A 21,586-nucleotide genomic window follows, 5' to 3' on the forward strand; every position below is an offset into this window, starting at 1 on the left:
ACTCCACCCTACCCCTCCTCGGAGCGACTTCTGGTCATGGCATGACAGGCAGAAGGAATTCAAGGCCAACATACAGGAAAAGAAAAGTTGGGAAAATGTTGTCCTGGAGGTGGTGCAGTGGATAAGCTGTTGGATTCTCAAACATGAGGTCCTGAGTTTGATTCCTGACAGCACCAGTACCAGTGTGATGTCTGCTTCTCTCTCCTCTCTCATTAATAAATAAAGGAAATATTAAAAAAAAAAGAAAAGATGGAAAAGAATGTAAACCTTTTCCATAGACTTTCATCTTTAACTTTTTATAATTAAAAAATTATTTATTTATTATTGAAAATTGAGGGGGGAAGCAGAGAGGGAAAGAGATAGCGGCTGGGCTGTGGCACACCTGGTTAAGCACACACAGTACTAAGTGCAAGGATCTGTGTCTCCACCTGTGGGGAGAGGCTTCACAAGCGGTGAAGCAGATGTCTTTCTTTTTCTCTTCTTATCTCCCACTCCTCTTTCAATTTCTCTCTGTCCTATTGAATAAAATGGAAAAATGGCCACCAGGAGCGGTGAGCTCGTAGTGCCGGCACTGAGCCCCAGTGATCACCCTGGAAGCAAATAAAAATCAATAAAAATAAAAGAGGGAAAAAGACAGAGACACCTGCAGCCTTGCTTCACCACTCATGAAACTTTTCCCCTGCAGGGACCATTTCTGAACTAATTTAACATTCATATGTGTGATTGTGGAGCCAGGACATGTACAGTATTGCCCTCAAAATGCCTTTCTATTCAGAGAGAGGGAAGGTGGAGAGAGAGAGAGAGAGAGCCCCACACCAGAGCTTCCTCTGTTGCATTGGTCCCTTCCATGTGGTGCCATAGCCTGACTCTGCCACACACCCCCACTCTCTCTGTCTCCCTTTCCCTCTTCCTCCCCCCCATACACATCAAGGCAGGAGCACTGTCCAGACAGCTATCTTCCTGGAGCCCAGAGATGCCTAGAGACACCAGGGAGAGAGCTCAGCAGTGGAGTACAGGATTGCATGCTGCAAGGCCCAGGTAGGATGCCTGTCACGTCATATGCCAAAGCAGACCAGTGCCCGGGTAACCCTCTTGGTCTCAAAGAAGTAGATCTTTCTGAAAAGAAAATCCGGAAGAGCACAGTCTCCCTTCTGTCACCCGCCTGCCACCTGTGGCCACTGCCCCATCTGGCCCTGGTGTCCAGTTCAGCCCCTCCCAGCCCCGGGGACACCTCACTGGCCTTGCAACCCACTCCTATAAGTCCACCCGCTGCCTCTGAGCACCATCCCCCCAGGCCCACACCTCACTGTCGCCATTGCCCGCTGGCCCTGCCCTGTCTGTGCCTGGTGGCATTGTGGGTTGGCCCCGACCCTGGCCATCTAATCTGCCATGTTCACCAGCACTCAGCGTCCTGCCCGCATCCTCTCATTCACAGCTTCCCTCAACTCAGGAGGCCAAAGCCCGGAGGTGGGGGCTGGACTCTGAGGATGGTGGGAAGGGCCAGGCAGGGGCTTAGCGACCTCTCACCCTAGCTCTTGGGGTCCCACATCACCTCCTACCTTTGCCCATCCCTCTGTCTGGTGCCAGTTCCTTCGTCTCCTCAGATGCCCAGGGAACGCTCGCAGCCACCCACCCTCACCTCCTCCCCCTCCCACCGTAGTGCTCACCTCCTCAAGGCTGCCTCATCTCAGGAGATGACTCCTCCACCCCTGCCTGCCCTGGGCCCTGGGCGCTGGGCTCTGCCAGGCACTCTGGTCTCAGCTCCCCCTCCCCCGGCCTGGGCGCCACTCCCTAATCACCCATCAGCCGTTTCCATGAGGCTGGGTGCCAAGTGCCAGTCTGAGTCATCCTATGTCCCCAGCCCCAGAGCCAGGGAAGTGCTGGACACACAGTCACTGGATGCTGCAGGAAAGTGCTCACTGTGTCCTCTGCCACTGCCTGGGGGCCCTGAGCAGGCAGGTCCTGGAGGAGCCACATGGGGGCCCTGGAGTTCACTGGGCCATATCCACGGGTCCCCCTCATCCAGCCAGCCTCCCCAGGACAGGGTGCTTCTCTGTTGGCTATAGTCATGTCTGGTTCTTACCTCATCAAATGAAAGGAGTCATGACTGAGGAGGCCCCCCAGTGGGTAGAGTAGGTGTGAGACCCTGGGTCTGATCCTGGCACCACATGGCAGCACCCAGGAAGCCCCATGGAGGGTGGGCAGGGCTGTGGGGTCTCTCTTCTCTCAGCACCATGAAATCAGGGTTTTCCCACTTGGTGACATGCAACCTACCAGGTGAGCTACTCCAGGCCCTTCTAATAGTTTTGATTATATATATCTGGCTGCTGGTAGTGCTGGGGATTGAACCCAGGATCTGGGACCTTCAGAGATATGAGTCTGTCTGTAGAACTAGTATGTTGTCTCCCCAGCCTCATTCTACACTTTGAGAGAGAAGCAAACAGGGCTCCACCCTTCCTGAGGGACCCCTGGTGCTATCCCTGGAGCTTCTGTGCAGTGACAGTGACCAAATCCAGGCCTCTGTGTGACCCCCTGCTGAGCCATCTCTGACTCAGAAGCACCCACATTTGAAGGGGTGTGCTCTGCGAAGGGGAGACCTTGTCGGCATGGCTGGAGTCCACTCCTGAGAGCCTACACAGGTGAATCACTGGATCAGTAGGGCGGGGACTGTCCCGGCCTGAGAATGGCCACTTTTTGTGTCCTGAGACACCAAGCTTGCACCCACCCACCATGCCTATCCGCCCACCTGTCCGCCCTGAGTGGACACCTGCTCCCTTCCTGCCTTTCTCCTGAGAGCTCTCTTGCTGCTTTCCAGAACTCTTCAAAGCCTCCAGGGGTCAGTCCTGCTCTCTCCTTTCTCCTGGCTCCCACCCCTCTGTACTCTGTTCTCTCTTTCTTTCTCTTTTTGAGTTTTTTTTTTCAACTGCCCTAAAAGGTCATTGCTGGGGCTCAGTGCCTGCACATGAATCCGCCACTCCAGGCGGCCGTTTTTTCCTCCTGATTTTTTTTTCTTTCTATTTGATTGGATAGGACAGAGAGAAAGTGAGAGGGGGAGGGAGAGATAGAGAGAGAGAAACACCTGCAGCCCTGCTTCACCTCTCATGAAGTGTCCCCCCTGCAGGTGGGGACTTGGAGCTTGAACCTGGGTCCTTGTGAACTGCAATGTGTGCACTCAACCAGGTGTATCACTGCCTGGCCTCATTTTTTTTTTTTGAGTTTTAAAATGAGTTTATTAAAGAATGTTCTTAAGAGACAACAATGTTTGGTCAGTGAAAATGTTGTCTCTTATGCTGTACTTTAAGGGTTATGTGAGAGGCCACAGGCTTCTAAGTCTCTCTAGTAGAATTTTCTAATAGTGTGTGTAGCACAGTGCAGCCATTTATGTGATGCTAGAATAAATAAAATCTCTTTGGGGCCAGGTGGTGGCACACCTGTTTAGGCACTCACATTACAGTGGCAAGGACCTGGGTTCAAGCCCCGCCCCCCACCTGAAGGGAGAAAGCTTCACAAATGGTGAAGCAGGGCTGCAGGTGTCTCTCCGTCTCTTTCCCTCTCTATCTCCCCCTCCCCTCTCAATTTCTCTGTTTCTAGCCGGATACAGATATGAAAGTCTTCTCTGAAAAAAGACAACAATGACAGAACATGGCATCAAAGACTTGTTTGCTATTCATTCTATAGTTCAGGAGCCAGCACTGTGACCCTGCGGGTACACTGCTCACCTAGCCCCTTTTGGGAAGTCTGGTCACTTCTCTGAATTCAGCAGCTCTCTACACAGAAGTCTGTCCTTCCTCACACAGTCCTTATGCTCAGCGAGGCCCTGCAGTTGGCTCTGTTCTCGTCCCTCTGAGCCAGGGCTGCATCTATAGTGCCGCTGTCACATTGCAGGAGAACTGGAAGGGCAAGTTGGGGGGTACCAGCCCAGCAAGGCTCTCCTGAAGGGAGATTGCTCTCCAAAGTGGCCTTTCTGGATCACTGATATGCCATGGGCCAGGAGAAAGAACCTGCCCATGAACCATACTTCATTAGTGATTTAATGTTGACTGAGAGAATTACAAGATAATGAAATCTAATTCCACACTGTTCCCACCACCAGAGTTCTGTGTCCCCATTCCCTCCACTGGAAACTGCAGTGGTTCTCCAAGGTAACAGATATGGGATTATTCTATATCTGTCTATCTATCTATCTATCTATCTATCTATCTATCTATCTATCTATCCATCCATCTATTCCCTCTTTCCCCCTATGATCCTGCTTTCTCTTCTTTTCTAAGCACACCTGCACCTATTAACTTCTTCAGAAGGTCCTTCCTCTGTTTCCTCTTCTCTCTCCAGGTCCTGGTAGAGTTGCAGTTCAGAGCCCTCATGTCATCTCCCCTTAATATTTCTCTCTCTCTGGGACTAGGAATCAAAGTTCTTTACAGGGAGCAGAAGGTGGGGGCTCTCGCTTCTGTAATTGCTTCTCTGCTGGACCTGAAACTTCCTTTCCTACTTACACTTGGGTTGGGCATGTGCCTGGGGGCAAGGTGTGAGCTGGCGGCAGGTCCTCCACGGCCCCACGGTAGTGGGACATGGGGAAACTGGTTAGTTCCAGTAGGATGGATACCCCCATGTTCACAGTAGCAGACACTCGCAGAGAAGGGGTGAGTGAAGTGCAGCCTAGCCATGCAGGGAGCACTGCTCAGCCTTCACAGTGTACGGGAGCCCTGACATGGCCGAAAAGGAGGCTCAGTGGTTGGAGAGCACAGTTTGCATGTGTGAGGCCCCAGGTTCGATCCCTGGCACCCTACAGAGGGGCTCCAACCTCTGTCTCATTCTCACGAAATAAGTAAAATACATCCCTCCCTTCCTTCCTTCCTTCCTTCCTTCCTTTCTTCTTTTTTTTTCCTTTATTTTTTTTTTATTGCCACCGGGGTTGACTCTGGGACTCAGTGCCTATGCTATAAATCCACTTTTCACAGTGACCAACTTTTCCTCTTCTTTCTTTCTTTTTAAAATTTTTTTATTTGATAGGACAGAGAGAAAGTGAGAGAGGAGAGGGAAATAGAGAGGGAGAGAGACAGAGAGAGACACACGCAGACCTGCTTCACCACTCAGGAGTCTTTTCCCCTGCAGGTGGGGAGTGGGGTCTTGAACCTGGGTCTTTGCACCTGGTAACATGCACACTCACTGTCTGTGAGCCACTGGGTGTGCCCCTGCCTGGCCTCCAAAATGCATCATTTTAAGAAAACGTGGGAGGCCCACTCATTGCTAAGGCCATGTGACCACCCTCCTGCGGAGTCTGTTACGGTACATGCTGACATTTCTCAGACTCCTCTCCCCACCTCCAGAGCCCGAGGGGGCAATACCTCCAAGCAGTCCTCTTTGTTTATTTGTGTTGTTTTTGTCTTTTCTTTTAAGTTTTTTTTAATTTGATAGGACAGACAGAAATTAAGTGGGGAGGGAAAGACAGAGAGATAGTGATAGATAGGGAACAGTGGTTATGCATTTAAAATTTTTTTTCATATTTATTTATTTATTTTTCTTTTGTTGCCCTTGTTGGTTTTTATTGTGGTTGTAGTCATTATTGTTGTTGTTATTGATGCCATCGTTGTTGGATAGGACAGAGAGAAATGGAGAGAAGAGGGGAAGACAGAGGGGGAGAGAAAGACACCTGCAGACCTGCTTCACCACCTGTGAAGCGACTCCCCTGCAGGTGGGGAGCCGGGGGCTCGAACCGGGATTCTTATGTCGGTCCTTGCGCTTTGCACCACCTGCGCTTAACCCGCTGCGCTACCGCCCGACCCCCGTGGTTATGCCTTTTGTAGGACGACATGTTACAATGCACAAAGACCTTGGTTCCATCCCCCAGTCCCTACCTACAGGGGGAGAAGCTTCACGAGTGGTGAAGCAGTGCTGCAGGTGTCTCTCTGTTTCTGTTTTCTTATGTTCCGCATCCCTCTCAATTTCTCTGTTTCTATCCAATAAATAAATGTATTTAAAGCAAGCAGTCCTCCTTGATTTCTCCTCTGCTGCTCAGCGAGGGAGCCAGGGACTGGTCAGTGCCTTCATGTCTCACCTGGAGAAGCAGGTGTCTGAAGGAAGCATGCCCAGATGGACCGGGGCTCCCTGCCTCACAGAGGTCATTCCCTGTTCTGGTCTTTATGTGTCAAAAGACATGACCAGGAACTGAGGGGGAAGCAGCCTTGCCCTGCAGGGCTCAGAAGGGTTATGGCCACTGTCACAAGTTGGGGCACACTGTCCCCCGCCTGAAGGCCTCTCCCTCCCTGTGGATCAAACACCCCCCCCACACACACACACACCCTCCCTGTTACCACTGGCTCACCAGGAACCTCCTGGGCCACCGAGCACAGAGCAGTGACTATCCCCTTCTCGGGGCTCCAGCGTCCATCCACTCCTCCCAGGCTGGACAGCGGCTGGCCTTTGCTGGGAGTCTGAGCCTGCAGGGGTGAGGCTGGCAGCACTGTGGCAACGTCCTTTCCAGAGGAGGAAGTGGGGCTATGGGGCTCAGGACAAGCAGGACCCGGCTTATCTGCCACCGCACACTCCTCCCTTCCTTTCTAGAAAAAAAACAAACAAACAACCAAGTGTTTTTGTTTTTTAGTTGTATCAATAGAGGCATGTACACATCTCTGGCTGTGGGTGCAAGGACTAGCCAGGGACTTTGGGGCCAGGCCAGAGGGGAGGACTCTGGCGTGAGGCCCGAGGCTCCTGGGAGCACTGCCCCCCCTCTCTCCCTCTTTGTCTCGCATGAAGGAATCAATGTCCTCTGCTCTCTTTCATGTACTTATTTTTATTTTTGCCACCAGGGTCCTCGCTGTGGCTCTGCCTGCATGGAGAATCCACCACTCCTAATGGCCATTGTTTTATTTTTTTGATAGAGACAGAGAGAAGTTGAGAGAGAGAGAAAGAAGAAAAGAGAAAGAGAGGGCTGGCAGGGGCACACCTAACTGAGCACATGTGCTGCCATGGACAAGGGTCTGGGTTTGAGCCCCTGGTCCCCACCTACAGGAGAAACCTCACAAGCAATGAAGCAGAGCTGCAGGTGTCTCTCTGTCTCTCTCCCTCTCTAACTCTCCCTCCCCTCTCAGTTTCTCTCTGTTCTATCAAATAAAATAAATATTCAAAACAGGGAAAGAAATACTGAAAAGAAAGAAAGAACAAGAGAAAGAAGGAAAGAAAGAGAGGAAGAAAGAAAGAAAGAAAGAAATGTCTGCAGCCCTGCTTTACTGCTCTTGAAACTTTCCCCCTGTAGGTGGGACTTTGAACCCAGGTCCTTGTGCACCATAAAATGTGCACTTAACCAGGTGCACCACTGCCTGGCTCCCTAAGTATCTTTTTAAGGACAAGAACTTTAGACAACCCACACCCCCAGCAGTGCCAAGCACAGGGGGCCTGACACACTTACTCTGCCCCCCCCCTTGACTTTCATTTATTTATTTTTATTGCCACCAGGGTTACCGTTGGGGCTCAGTACCAGCACTATGAGTCCACTGCTCCTGGGGGCCACCTCTCACCCTTTCCCCCTGTTTTATTGGATAAGACAGAGAGAAATTAAGAGAGAAGGGGGAGATTAAGAGGGAGAGAGACACCTGCAGACCTACTTCACCACTTGTGAAGCATCCTCCCTGCAGGTGGGGATCAGGGGGCTCGAACCCAGACCCTGTACGTGCTCAGCTGGGGGTGCCACCACTCCCAATTTTAGGGCATCACCCAGTCAGCACCTTGGATTCTGTATTCTGGTGTGTGTGGAGGCTGACATGCAGTGAGTCTCTGGGCTGAGAGATCTCTCCTCCATATCTTTTATGCCCTTCATTCATTCATGAAGGGGAGAGACTGGAGCCTGGCACACAACCAGCAAGGAACAGAGCCAGGAGCTCACTCATTCATTCATTCATTCATTCACTCACTCATTCATTCATTGGGTAAAGGTTTCAAATGCACCAGAGATGCTCTAATTGTTGGGAGAGCAGCCGCCAACCCAAGCTCCCCTTGCAGCAGCCCCCGGGCACCATTGTGCTGCCCTTTACACAGTGACCACCTTCCCACAGTAACTCACAGCCACTGGCTGCACAGGGGACGGTCTCTTCTGTGTGTGCAGAGAGGGCACCTTGTCTGGGTGGTCAGCAGACTTTGGGGCAGAAGGAGAAGATTCTCAGGCCACCAACCAGGCCACTTGGGTGGCAGGGGGAGGAAGCCCTGTGTGTGCTGGGAGGAGGGAAGAGGCCGCTGATGGTGTTCTTCTTTCATTAAGAAGTGAACCCTGCTTTCCTGTTTAAGAGTGGATCGTTGCTGGCCTCAGGAGGACTTGTGCCATGCCATGCATACGGCCCAGGCTGGAGCCCCAGTGCTCCATGGGAGTGTCACAGCAGCAGAGGAAGCTCGAGTGCTGTGGGCCATCTCTGATGTAAAAAGAAAAGTTCACCTGGGAGAGGTGAGTCATCGGCAGGCAAAGCCCCACTGCAGCAAAGCCGAGCTCCGGAGCTGTGAGTGGTCACTGAATGCTCCAGGCACACTGGACACGGGGGCAATCTGCTCAGAGCAGAGAATGAGCAGGACTGGCAGGATGTCATAGGACAGAGGGGGGTGGCTTGCAGGGGACAGGGACACGGGAGGGGGGGCTGCGGCTCTTCACCTGGATCCAGCCCTTCCTGAACCCCACTGCAGGCCCCTTACTGTTGGTTTTCCAAAGAGCAGAAGCAAAGCAGGGGCAGGATCCAGGGACGGTCCCCAGGCATCCATCACAGACAGAGGTCCTCACGGAGCTCTGTGAAGTCAGGATCCCCGCTAGGTTCCCCTAGGGTGCCGGCTGAGTTGCAGGGGCTGCTCCCCAAAGAAGGAAGGGCTGGGGGTGTCAGGAGCATGGGGCCACAGATGCCCCCACAAGAGCACAGGCAGCTCTTGGGCTTGCCAGCCTCCTGAGCTGTTTGCACTCACAACCCCCCCATGCCAACACACACACCAGGCTGGATTCCTGGGGGGCATGAATTCTCCCAGAAGGAGCCAGGACCCACCCCCTGAGGCCTGCTTTGCTCTTTTTGGTCACAGACATGGGGAGGGAGGACTCCACCCGCAGAGAACATGGTGATAGATGTCACACTGACCCTGTCAAATGTTTCAGGATGGGAAAACGGTTTCTTTTTCTAAATTCTTACGATGTATTTAGTGGCCACCAGGGTTGGGCTGGAGCTGCATGCCACTGCTCCTGGCAGAGAAAGAAGGGGAGAGGCAGAGAGGGGAGGAGAGACAGAGAGACAGTGTAGTCCTGCTCCACCTCTAGTGCGGGTGCTCTCCCACGGCGGGTGGGTGGCTGGGAACCCGGGTCCTTGTGCACAGCAGAGTGTGCACTCTGCTGGCTGAGCTGTCTCCAGGACATGGAAATCAATCTCTTTATGGGGGGGTTCTCTTGACAGCGGGGTGAGGTGAGGATCCCAAAGCATGTGTACAGAGAAGGGACACTTGACCCCAGGATCCTCCTGCAGCTGCGCGTATGGAGGTCAGGGGTGGCTCAGTGTGTGCAAGGCCCTAGGTTCGATTCTTGGCACCTAATGGAAAGAAGGACCACAGGTGGTGTCAAGGGAGTCGTATTGATGGAAAGGGTGCATGGCACTGCTTCGATGGCTCTGTGTCCTCTCCCTAGTGTCTCTCTCCCATCCCCTCTCCACTCTCCCGTCTCCTGTCCCTGTTTTTCCCCCCCTGCCCAGCAAGTGTGAAAATCTCATACCAGCAGTCACACTCCTGGATATTTACTCAAAGGACATTCAGACACTAATTGGAAGGGACATGCACAGTCCTGTGTTCACAGCTGCATTATTCACAACAGCCAGAGAGTGGGTGCTAAATGCCCATCAGCGGATGACTGGCCAGAGAAGTTACAGGATATAGACTCCGTGGAATACTACTCTGCCATCAAAAAAGAGGGCCTTGGGGAGTCGGGCTGTAGTGCAGCGGGTTAAGCGCAGGTGGCGCAAAGCACAAGGACCGGCATAAGGATCCCGGTTCGAACCCCGGCTCCCCACCTGCAGGGGAGTCGCTTCACAGGCAGTGAAGCAGGTCTGCAAGTGTCTATCTTTCTCTCCTCCTCTCTGTCTTCCCCTCCTCTCTCCATTTCTCTCTGTCCTATCCAACAACGACAACAACAATAATAACTACAACAATAAAACAACAAGGGCAACAAAAGGGAATAAATAAATAAAATAAATATAAAAAAAAAACAGGGCCTTGGGACAAGAGGATGGAACTGGAGGTGATGATGCTTAGCGAAATAAGTAAGGCGATGAGAGACAAATAATAGATGGTTTCACTCAGATGTGGAATCTAGAGATCTGAAATATGTGACCTTGAGGGGAAAAACCCAGAAGCCAGCAAACTGTGTCTAGGACTTTGTGACAATGCCGGTGGTTACCACTGGGAGGAACAGGGCACAGAACTTTGGTGCTGGGTGTGGTGTGAAACTATATCCTGTAATCTTGAAGCCTTGTAACCTATCATTAATCACAAAAATTAAAATAAATAAAAATAAAAATTGGGGGTCAGGCAGTGGCACACCTGGTTGAATGCATGCACCAAATGCAAGGACCCTCCCGGGTTTGAACTCCCACTCCCCACCTGTAGGGGGAAAGTTTCATGAGCTGTGAAGCAGGTCTGCAGGTGTCTTTCTTTCTCTCTCCCTCTCTGTCTCCCTCTCCCCTCTCAATTTCTCTCTCCAATCAAATAAAATAGAAAGGAAAAAAGAAAGGGGGGGGGAATGGCCTCTGGGAGCAGTGGATTTGTTGTGCAGGCACTGAGTCCCAGTGATAAGCCTGGTGGCAACAATTTTTTTTAAAGATTTTTTTATTTACTTATTCATGAGAAATGATAGGAGAGAGAGAGAGAGAGAGAGAAAGAACCAGACATCACTCTGGTACATGTGCTGCTGGGGATTGAACTTGGGACCTCATGCTTGAGAATCCAATGCCTTATCCAGTGTGCCACCTCCCGGACAACGCAATAATTTTTAAAATTACAATAAAGAAATGAATAAACAGTGGTGCTAAGTCAATACCCTGCAACAGTAAAATGTTAATGAGGGGAATATTATGCAGTCATCACACTATGCAGAAACAGAGACTAGGCCACACCGGGAAGCAAAGCCTTCTGTCCACGTGTCTCCTGAGGGGGCAGTTGCCACACTGAGGGCCTGTCACAGGCTTCAAGCCTCATGAAGGCAGCGGGCACCTCGGGGGCTGCGGCCCAGGAGTGGGGTGCCTGGTTTTTCTCCTTTCATTTCCAGCAGTGGCCACACCCAGGGCTGCGAGCTTTTCTGTCTGTGCGGAAAGCACTTTAAAGGCATGTTTGCCGCTGTCCTTCCTGAGGGGACGGCCTTCCAGGGAAGAGCATCTGCTTTGGTACCACCTTTTTGCTTTTTGTGACCAGAAGCTGTGAGGCCTTAGAGAACCCAGCCGGGCCCGCCCCCAGCAGGGGTAGTACTGTCTTTGTCATTGGTGGTGGCCAGAGCTCACAGCCGTGACCTTGAGGGAGGGTCATTCCAGGCCTCTGGGGGCCTCCATCCCAGTGTCCTCTGCACATCCGTGGACAGAGCAGGTCTGAAACTACCCAGGGTTCAGTTCCTAGCACCACCATCAGCCACAGCTATGATGTGCTCTGGATCTCTCTGTCTCTGTTTCTCTCATGAAAATAAATGAAACAAAGATTTTCAAAATGCTTTTAAAAAAGCAGAGTGTAGGGTGGGGGTGGATAACATAATGGTTCTGAAAAGAGACTCTCATGCCTGACACTCCAAAGCCCCAGGTTCAATCCCCCACACCACCATAAGCCAGAGCTGAGCAGTGCTTTGGTAAAAGTTAAAGAAAAGGGGGGAGGTCAAGTGGTGGTGCACCTGATTCAGTACAGTGTACAAGGACGCAGGTTCAAGTCCCTGCTCCCCACCTGTAGGGAGGAAGCTTCACGAGTGATGAAGCAAGGCTATAGGTGTCTCTCTATCTTTCTCCCACTCATCTCCTCCTCCCCTCTGTCTATATCCAATAAAAAATAAATAAAGATTTGTTTTTCTTCTTTTTTTATTTTTTAAGAGAGAGAGGGAGACACCTGCACCCCTGCTTCATCACTTGTGAGGCTTTCCCCCTGCAGGTGGGGGCCGGGAGTTTGAACCTGGGTTCTTGAGCATTGTAACGTGTGCTCAACCAGGTGTGCCACCACCCGGCTCCACTAAAGTTTTTTTTTTTTTTAAGTTATAAAGAAAACAGAGTGTAGGGAGTCGGGCGGTGGCGCAGTGGGTTAAGCGCACATGGCGCGAAGCACAAGGACCGGCATAAGGATCCTGGTTCAAGCCCCCGGCTCCCCACCCGCAGGGGAGTCACTTCACAGGCAGTGAAGCAGGTCTGCAGGTGTCTGTCTTTCTCTCCCCCTCTCTGTCTTCCCCTCCTCTCTCCATTTCTCTCTGTCCTATCCAACAACGATGACATCAATAACAACAGCAGTAATAACTACAACAACAATAAAAAAAATAAGGGCAACAAAAGGGAAAATAAATAAATATTTTAAAAAGTTAAAAAAAAGAAAACAGAGTGTATAGCCACAAAGCTCTGTTTTCTGTGTCATCTGAGGGACCCCCAGTTGGTGGGGGGAGGCAGGTCCAGTTAGAGGGAACAGGAGCAGAGCCCGACATCTGCAGCTTCAGCCACTGCCTCACACGATCATGGGTGCTAGTGACAGGAGGCAAACCGAAGTCCAGGGTGGGAGACTTCCAGTGCCAGGAACAAACTGGAGGGCCTCTGGAACGCCCCGAAACCTCCAGAGGCAAAAGTGCATCCTGGTGTCTGCTGCCACACACCTGCTGAGGCTTGTCCCCTGGGGGTGTGACGCCTGGTCCTCCCTACAGCCCAGGGGGCGGGGCTGGCAGAAGGGGAAATTGAGGCTCAGTGAGGAGGAGGGAACGGTCTGCTTCATCCCTCCTGAGAGCCTGATGTCCTTGTGTTGTTTTCTGTCTATCTGGACACGTGTCTTATCTGCACAGGGTTAGAAGAGTGATGCTGGGCTGGGAGACAGCATGGTGGTTCTGCAAAAGCCTCTCCTCCATGAGGCTTTGAGGTCCCAGGTTCAATCCCCTGCACCACCATCAGCCAGAGCTGAGCAGGGCTCACATCGAAAACAGATAGATAAGTAAATAATGGGACTAGGGAGACAGCATGATGGTTCTACAAAGAAGACTCTCTTGCCTTAGCTCTGAGGTCCCAGGTTCAATCCCCAGCACTACCATCAGCCAGAGATGAGTAAGACTCTGGTTGGTCTTTCTCTGTGTACATCTCGCATTAACAATAAATCGAATGCATATATATAAAGAAGAAGGATGATGATAGGGCTGAGGAGAAAGCAAAGCAGTAATGCACCAAACTGTACACCAGAGGCTCCAGGGGCCCCAGGTTCAAGCCCTGGCACCTCTACCAACCAGAGCTGCAGAGCTGTGATGTGCTCTGGGACTCTCTCTCTCTCTCTCTCTCTCTCACGAAAATAAATAAAGTGAAGATCTTTAAAAATGGTTTTAAAACCCCCAAACTCTGTCTCTAGCCATGCTGATCTTATTTCCCCTCACATCTTGTTCCATGTGCCTCCTGGGGTCAAACACCAGGGGGGGGAGAGGGAGAAAGGGAGGGGGAGGGAGAGGGAGAAAGAGAGGGAGAGGGAGAGGGAGAGAGGGAGAGAGGGAGAGAACACACATACACAACACAGAGAGAGAGAGAGGGAGAAGGAGAGGGAGAGGGAGAGAGGGAGAGGGAGAGAGGGGGAGGGGGAGGGAGAGGGAGAGAGAACACACACACAACACAGAGAGAGAGAGGGAGAGGGAGAGGGAGAGGGAGAGGGAGAGAAAGAGGGAGAGGGGGAGGGGGAGGGGGGAAGGGGATGGGGAGGGGGAGGGGGAGGGAGAGGGAGAGAGAACACACACACAACACAGAGAGAGAGAGGGAGAGGGAGAGGGAGAGGGAGAGAAAGAGGGAGAGGGGGAGGGGGAGGGGGGAAGGGGATGGGGAGGGGGAGGGAGAGGGAGAGAGAACACACACACACAGACACACAGACACACACACACACACACACACACACACACAACACAGAGAGAGGGAGAGGGAGAGGGAGTGTCCTACTTCTGTCTCTTTCTCTCCCTCATCTCCCTCCCTCCTTCCTGCCTCTTGAGCACTTGGTGGAAGCATCCTGTGGGGGCTGGCTGGTGCACGCCCACCCAGCAGAGCACCTGCACATCCATCCCCGAATTGGACATGTTTCCACACAGCATACTGGCCCAAAGGCCCCACCCCTGCCCCGGGAAAGGGAAGGCCTGGGAGGAGGTAGTGGAGAGCTGGGGCCTAGGCCCCTCATCTTTGTCACCTCAAGTCTCACAACTGGGTGACAACGGTCTCCTGATCCTGTAGGGAGTCAGAGGGACCCGGATCCCAGCCCCTGTCAGGCAGGGAGACAAGACGGCTGGGCACCCCTTCCCACAGTCCCTTTCCGCTCTGACCTGGACACCGGCTCCCTGAGAGGAAGCAGCACTGGCCCCTGGCTTGCTCAGCCCAGCCCTGGGGGCCTCCACATTCCCCACTGCAAAATAGGGGTTCCCCCGCCCTGTGCTATGCATGCTGGCAGGGTCCTGGCGTCTAAAACCAGGCAGGTCAGGAGTCCCCTGTCCCATCCTGCTCTGGTCATGGCTTAGTACAGTGTAACGTGTCCACTCATGAGCGTGAATGGTCAGGCGCTAGGGGCCGGGCATCAAGCCCAGGGACTCCCTTGGGCAAGTCCTGCACTCTATCACTGAGCCTCACCCCTGCTCTGATGAACAGTAGTGTGGGGCGGGGGGGGGGGGGAGGGGGGCAGCAGTGAGGCTTCTGGCTGCTGAGTGGCCCGTTAGTCTGAGTCCCCCGGCTGCCTGCATCCACCCACTGGAACAAGAACTCCCCAGGGAAGCTTCCTTGGAAGAGGGAAGGCAGGTCAGCCTGGCCTCAGAGCCTCGGCCCTTATAGGGAGGGGTTGGGGTGGCGGGCTGCCTGACTGTTGGAGGTGGCAAGTGACTCTGGGGGCTGTCCAGGTGGGCAGAGCAGCCTGGGTAGAGCAGGAAGGCCGGACGGGGCCTGCAGGCTGAGGCCTTGGCACACCAGGCCATCCAGAGTTGCCCCTGCTGGCGGCTGAGCTCATTTCTGCCCTTTCCGAGAGCCAAAACCCCGGGGCAGGTGGGTACAGAGTCCAGGGTGGCCATAAGCAGATTCCCAGGGGCCTGGCATTCCAGGACGGGCACAGGCCCCTCCCTGCCCACCCCCAGCAGGGAACTCCATGTTTCTCAGACACTTGTGCACTGTCTGTTCCAAGAGCAGGAAGGACCCTCGAAGTCCCGGGTTTAAAAATGGTCAAGGAAAGACATTGGAGGGGGCTACCAGGAGGGGCAATCAGATGGTGTGTGAGGCCCTGGTGCCTCAGTTTCCCTATGGGTGACATGAGAACACCCCCACCCATACTGAGTTTTCACGGTTCAGCCCATCTGAAACACCTAAGGAACAAAGACACCTAATAAAGACAAAGAAGTGCAAGGACTCAGTAGGGCTCTGCTCTGCCTGCCTCCCTCCCTCCATCCCTCCTTCCGTCCCTCCCTCCCCTCCCCTCCCTCCCTCATCTCCCTTGCTGTCTCTCTCTCTCTCTCCCTCTAGCGGACCAGGCCTCAGGGAGCTGTGCAGAGCCCAAGTGCTCTGCATTCCATCTCAAAAGTGTTCACCCCTCCCCGAGCCCTCTCTGCCTGGCCAGCCCCAGGCAGAGACAAGACACTGTTTCAGAAGGCTTCTCGGAGGGGGCAGCTGTGAGACAGAGCCCTTCTCAGAGCCCACCCACACCCGGCTCACTTATGTCTGCTAAGCTCTAGAACCTCCAGGGTGGCATGTCACATTATTACTGTGACTAATAATAGGTCACAAGACTGCGGGGCTACAGGGTTTGTCTCACACCACACCCACCACCAAAATTCTGTGCCCTCACCTCCCGGTGGTAACTTCTCACAAAGTCCTAGAGGCTGTTCACTTTTTCTGGGGTTTTTTTCAAGGTTACATGTGCATTCCAGTTCTCTAGATTCCACATTTGAGCGAAACCATCCAGTAGTTGTCTTCATCTCTTAACTTATTTTACTAAGCATCGTCACCTCCAGTTCCATCCACTTTGTCCCGAAGGACACAACATCGCCCCTTTTCCCCACAGAGTAGTATTCCACAGAGTATGCATTCTGTTACTTCTTTCACTAGCCATCTGCTGAGGCACATTTTCTGGAAACGTGATTTCTAGAAAATTGCTTCTAGAAATGTAAATTAAAACTACACTGGGATTCCATCTTGCACCTGTGAGAATGGCTTCCAACAACAAACAGGAAATAATGACAGGTGCTGGTGAGGCTGTGGAGAGAAGAGGCTCTGCTGCTGGGAGGCAGACTGGGGCCGCCCCTGTGGAGACTGTGCGGACAGTCCTTCAGCAGACAGACATGGTGTCACCTCATGACCCACAAGCCCACACTTAGGCAGTTATCCAAAGGGCAAGAGAGCGCTCATTTGAAAGGACATATGCACCCCTGTGTCCATAGGAACCGCCATTCCTAGCACCCTCCAGATACCATCATCCAGTGTCCAGGCTGGGGCTTATCAGGGAACAAGTTGTTTGCACAGCTGGCCCCATGTCTCAAGAGGACGGCTGCTTTGGGGACTCCCCTGGGTGGCTTCCTGGGAAAAGCAAGGCAGGTCACCGCAGGGGCCAGACCCAACTTCAGGCCACAGTGCTGACAGGCTGGTGCTGGGCCCCAGAGGCCGAGAAACAGCTCAGTGGGAGGGCACCAGAACTGCAGGGCAGGTGCCAGCTTGGCCCCCCAGAGCTCTGGCTGGTATCCGCCTCTCTCTCTCAAAGAAAATGGGTAGTAGGAAAAACTCCTCCAAAACTGGACCCTGGGCAGCCCTGAGAGGCCTGAGAGTCTGCTTTCTCTCCTGGTCCTGTTCTTGCAGTGCCAGCACTCGGGGCTTGGCTTGCCCAGGTCTGCCCCTGAGGCTGCCCTGAGACGCCCTGTGTGCTGGCTGTCCACTGTGCACTATGCCTGTGTGGGCATCACTGGGTTGAAGCAGCTCCTAATGGCTGTGAGAAGGCCAGGTCCCTGGCGCTGGGATCCACACTGTGGGTAGGTAGAATGGTTTTGGGGCTACGTGGTGGAGCACTTGGCTGAGCGCACATGTTACCCTGCACAAGGGCTCAGGTTCAAGCCTCTGGTCCTTACCTGCAGGGGGAAAGCTTCACAAGTGGTGAAGCAGGGCTGCAGGGGTCTCTCTACTCTATCTCTCTCCACTCTGGCTGTCTCTATCAAATAAATGAAGATATATATATATATATTTAATTTTTAAATATATATATATTTATTATTTATTCATTCCCTTTTGTTGCCTTTGTTGTTTTACTGTTGTAGTAATTATTGTTGTTGTTGGATAGGACAGAGAGAAATGGAGAGAGGAGGGGAAGACAGAGAGGGGGAGAGAAAGACAGACACCTGCAGACCTGCTTCACCACTTGTGAAGCAACTCCCCTGCAGGCGGGGAGCCGGGGGCTCAAATCAGGATCCTTATGTCGGTCCTTGCGCTTTGCGCCACCTGCGCTTAACCTGCTACGCTACCGCCCGACTCTCAAACATATATATTTTTAAGATTTTTATATATTTATTTATGAAGAAGATAGGACGGAAAAAAGAAAGCAAGAGAAAGGACTAGACTTCACTCTGGTATATGTGCCAGCAGGGAGAGAGTTCAGGACCTTACACTTGAGAATCCAATGCTTTATCCATTATGCCACCTCTTGAACCACAAGATATATTATATATTTGCCTTCAGGGTTATTACAGGGCTATTTCTGGGGCTCAGTGCCTGCACTACAAATCCACTGCTCCTGGAGGCTATTTTTTCCCTTTTGTTGCCCATGTTGTTTTATCGTTGTGGTTATTATTATTGTTGTTATTGATGTCATTGTTGTTGGATAGGATAGAAAAATGGAGAGGGGAGGGGAAGACAGAGGGGGGAGAGAAAGAGAGACACCTGCAGACTTGCTTCACCACTTGTAAAGTGACCCCCTTGCAGGTGGGGAGCCGGGGGCTTGAACTGGGATCTTTAAGCCGGTCCTTTGCATTTCATGCCATGTGTGATGAACCCGCTGTGCTACCATCTGACCCCCAAGATATATATTTTTTAAGAGAAGGAAACATATTTCTAAAACACACACACAGTGAGAGAAGAGTCCAGAGTGGGGGCAGCAGAGCACCTCAGGAGACAGGTCCACGGAGTAGCACATGTTTGGGCCTCTGTTTTTTACTGGGCACACACACATGCAGCTATGCCAAATAACAACATCTTAGGGGACGGCATATTTGAATCATCTTTCTCCTAGCATGTAAACCACTCTTTATTAGACGTGTTAGCTCCAGTTCTAAAGTTCACATCAATTCTATGTTTTTCTCTGCAAAGCCTGACCTTCACCCCAAAGGAAGGAGGCATAGTGCAGAGAAGACTGCTTTTGCCCATAGGGCCTGTTGACCTGATAACTATGTTTATCCTGATGTTGGCCAAACATCCCTGAGATTGGAGACAGGAATGCCAGAGAAAGCAAAGCATTTCTGTCAGGACTGATTCTTAATAAATAATTAGGGAAATGGGTCACACATGTATAAGTAACAGACTTTATGAGGCACCATGTCCCCAGCAACCCAGGATAAGCCGCAAGCCATGAAGCCTGTGAGGGGCAGGCCAGGAAGTCCTCCTTCTGGCCCCACCGAAAACACCAGGCTCCCGAGTTTGGGGGAAGTTCCTGGCTAACAGATATGACCCCAGATACTGGGGGTGAGAGGACCTTCAACCTTCTGCATCCCACAATGATCTTGGGTCCATACTCCCAGAGGGTTAAAGAATAGGAAAGCTATCAGTGGAGGGGATGGGATACGGAGGTCTGGTGGTGGGAATTGTACGAAGCTGTACCCCTCTTATCCTATGGTTTTGTCAATGTTTCCTTTCTATAAATAAAAAGTAAAAAAAAAAAGAAAAAAGAAAGGGAGCAAACAGCCCAGGCTCCTGTTGGAAGGGACACTCTGGGGGCTGGTCAGTGTGTGGGGTGTGAGCTGGGGGCTCTGGGGGCTGGTCAGTGTGTGGGGTATGAGCTGGGGGCTCTGGGGGCTGGTCAGTGTGTGGGGTATGAGCTGGGGGCTCTGGGGGCTGGTCAGTGTGTGGGGTATGAGCTGGGGGCTCTGGGGGCTGGTCAGTGTGTGGGGTGTGAGCTGGGGGCTCTGGGGGTCTGCTCTCCTATCTCTCTGCCTTTGTGATTCTCTCAGAATCAGAAAGCCAGCTTCACTCCTGTTTCTGGAGTGTCTGCCTTTGGCAGTCAGGAGTGTGCACAGTGGTCAGAGCAGAGGGGTGGCCCCTGGTGTCCAGCAGCAGCCCTGTCCACTCCAGTCTGGTGCTGAGTCACGAGAATTCCTTGAAAGCCGGGGAGCCATCTGGTGTCCATCTCTGCAGTCAGAGCACTCTGGGAGGACGGACGGTGTTTGGCCTCAAGTTCAGGGGCTGGATGCACAGGGCGTGTGAGGAAAAGGGAGGTTCCACCGCATGGCAGCTCTGCACCAGCTCCCATGGGCCTGCCCTCTAGGGAATGCTGAGGAGGGAGGACTGGTGGGCAGTGCTAGAATGGGTTGGGATACAGAGAACAGAGTCCATGTTTTCCAAAGCCTGAGAGAGACTGTCAGTGTCCCCTCTTCTTCTGTCCTATTGGAGTCAGCCCTGCCCTTTCTCCCGAGTGACCTGCTGGCTGGGAGATGGGTGGAGGAGTCTGGGTGAAAATAGCTCTATGCAGAGGGTTGTGGGGGGAGGGGGGTCTGTGTCCGGCTGCGGTTCAGAGTCCTTGGCTTCCCCAGAATATCCCCCCACACCCCACAAGTATGCATGAAGGCCAGCATTTACCAGAGTCCTCTGGGACGAGGACTTCTGTGGAAATTCCCATGTGTCCTGTGGAAGAGAACGGCTGTGTGTGCTCCAGGGAGGACCCTCCCGGGCCACGTGCTCACACACACAGAGGGACAGTCATGGCAGTTGTGCCCCCTTGCTGCCCAGTGCCCACTGTGTGTCACTGTGAGCCTCTCACGCCCGTGTCCCCTGGACAGATGGGAGACGGGACCCCCAAGCTCTCTGACTGGGCACGTGACTCCCCAGGAAGAGGGGTGGCAGCTGACATGCTGGCCTCGGCGGTCCAGCAGGGGGTGGGGGGCTCCACCAGCAGCTCTTCCCACCAGGGGCCCTGGGTCCCAGGTCCAGCACCCCCCCCCCACTCACCCTGGGGCGTGAGAATGAGGAGGGCCTCCCTAGAGAGTGGCCACAACTCCTGACCCTCAGTCTAAATAGCTGACCCCCCAGGCCACCGCTGATCCCAGACTCTGAGTTCCGGCCAGAGCTGGTTCCCACTCTGCTGCTGCATGGTCACTGGGTGCCCTGCATTCTGGGTGCCCCCTGAGCCCCACATCCTTGCCCAGTGTGCAGGAAGAAGTGGGGGCCTCTGAGGGCCTTGGAGGGGACCTGCCCTCACCCATCCAGTGGGCTCCTGCAACAACCTCCCCTTTGCCAGCAGAATGACTTCTTTCTCCTTCCTTCCTCTCTCTCCCACCCTCCCTCTCTCATTCTCTCTCTCTCTCTCTCCTACTGGGACTTGGTGCCGGCTCTATGAACGTGGTGCTCCCAGTGGCCATACTTCTTCTTCTTCTTCCTCTCTTTCTACTCTATTTAATAGAGACAAAGAAATTAGACAGAGAGACACCTACAGCCCTGCTACGCCAGTCATGAAGCTTCCCCCGCAGGTGGGGACTGAGGTCTTGAACCTGGGTCCTTGTGTGTGGTGATGAGTGCACTCAGCCAGGAGCACACTTGTGAAAATGCATTTCTCTACCTGCAAGGCTGGGCCTGGCCTGGGAAACTGTATTCCAACAAGCTCCTGAGAGAGTCCAGAGGAACTGGCCTTAGCACCCCAGAAAGAGCAAGTGTCCCCAGAACTGTGGGCCAGAGCCCCCACATGCCTCTCACTTCTCAGAGACCCAGAGGTTGATTCATCAATGGGAGGAGGGGAGTGAAGGGGAGGGGAGAGGAAAGGTGAGGGGAGGAAAGGAGAGGAGGGGAGAGAAGGGGAGAGGAGGAGAGAGGAGAAGAGAAGAGAAGAGAAGAGAAGAGAAGAGAAGAGAAGAGAAGAGAGAGATGGAGGATGGGGAGAGGAGAGAGAGGGGAGAGAAGGGGAGAGAAAGGGGAGAGGAGAGGAAAGGAGGAGGGGAGGGGAGGGGAAGAGAGGAAAGGAGGGGGAGAGTAGAGAAGAAAAAAGGAGAGGAAAGGAAAGGAGAGGAGAGGAAAGGAAAGGAGAGGAGAGGAGAGGAGAGGAAAAGAGAGGAAAGGAGGGGAGAGGAGAGTGGCTTGATCAAGGCTGGAGATACAGGGGTTAGAACTTCCTGTCCCGGGGAAAGGCGGGCAGCCCTCAACTCCCTTCTCTCTGCCAGGCTCACACCCCCCAATTGCCCCCT

The 21,586-nt window shown here is 52.9% G+C and overlaps 1 protein-coding gene across 2 annotated transcripts in view; it reads right to left on the minus strand.

Moving 5' to 3' along the window:
- The window catches only part of HRH1 (histamine receptor H1), a 55,795-nt gene that overhangs the window by 17,744 nt on the left and 16,465 nt on the right, over window positions 1-21,586 (minus strand). Inside the window, exon 2 of one of the 2 annotated variants that reach the window (XM_060180715.1) lies at window positions 6,330-6,557. The exons of the other annotated variant lie outside the window; for it this stretch is intronic. The gene's annotated coding sequence lies outside the window, so the exon portion shown is untranslated. The remainder of the gene's footprint in view (window positions 1-6,329; window positions 6,558-21,586) is intronic. 2 annotated transcript variants of the gene reach the window in all.

This window comes from Erinaceus europaeus, chromosome 21, assembly GCF_950295315.1.
Source record: "Erinaceus europaeus chromosome 21, mEriEur2.1, whole genome shotgun sequence".
Lineage (NCBI taxonomy): Eukaryota > Metazoa > Chordata > Mammalia > Eulipotyphla > Erinaceidae > Erinaceus > Erinaceus europaeus.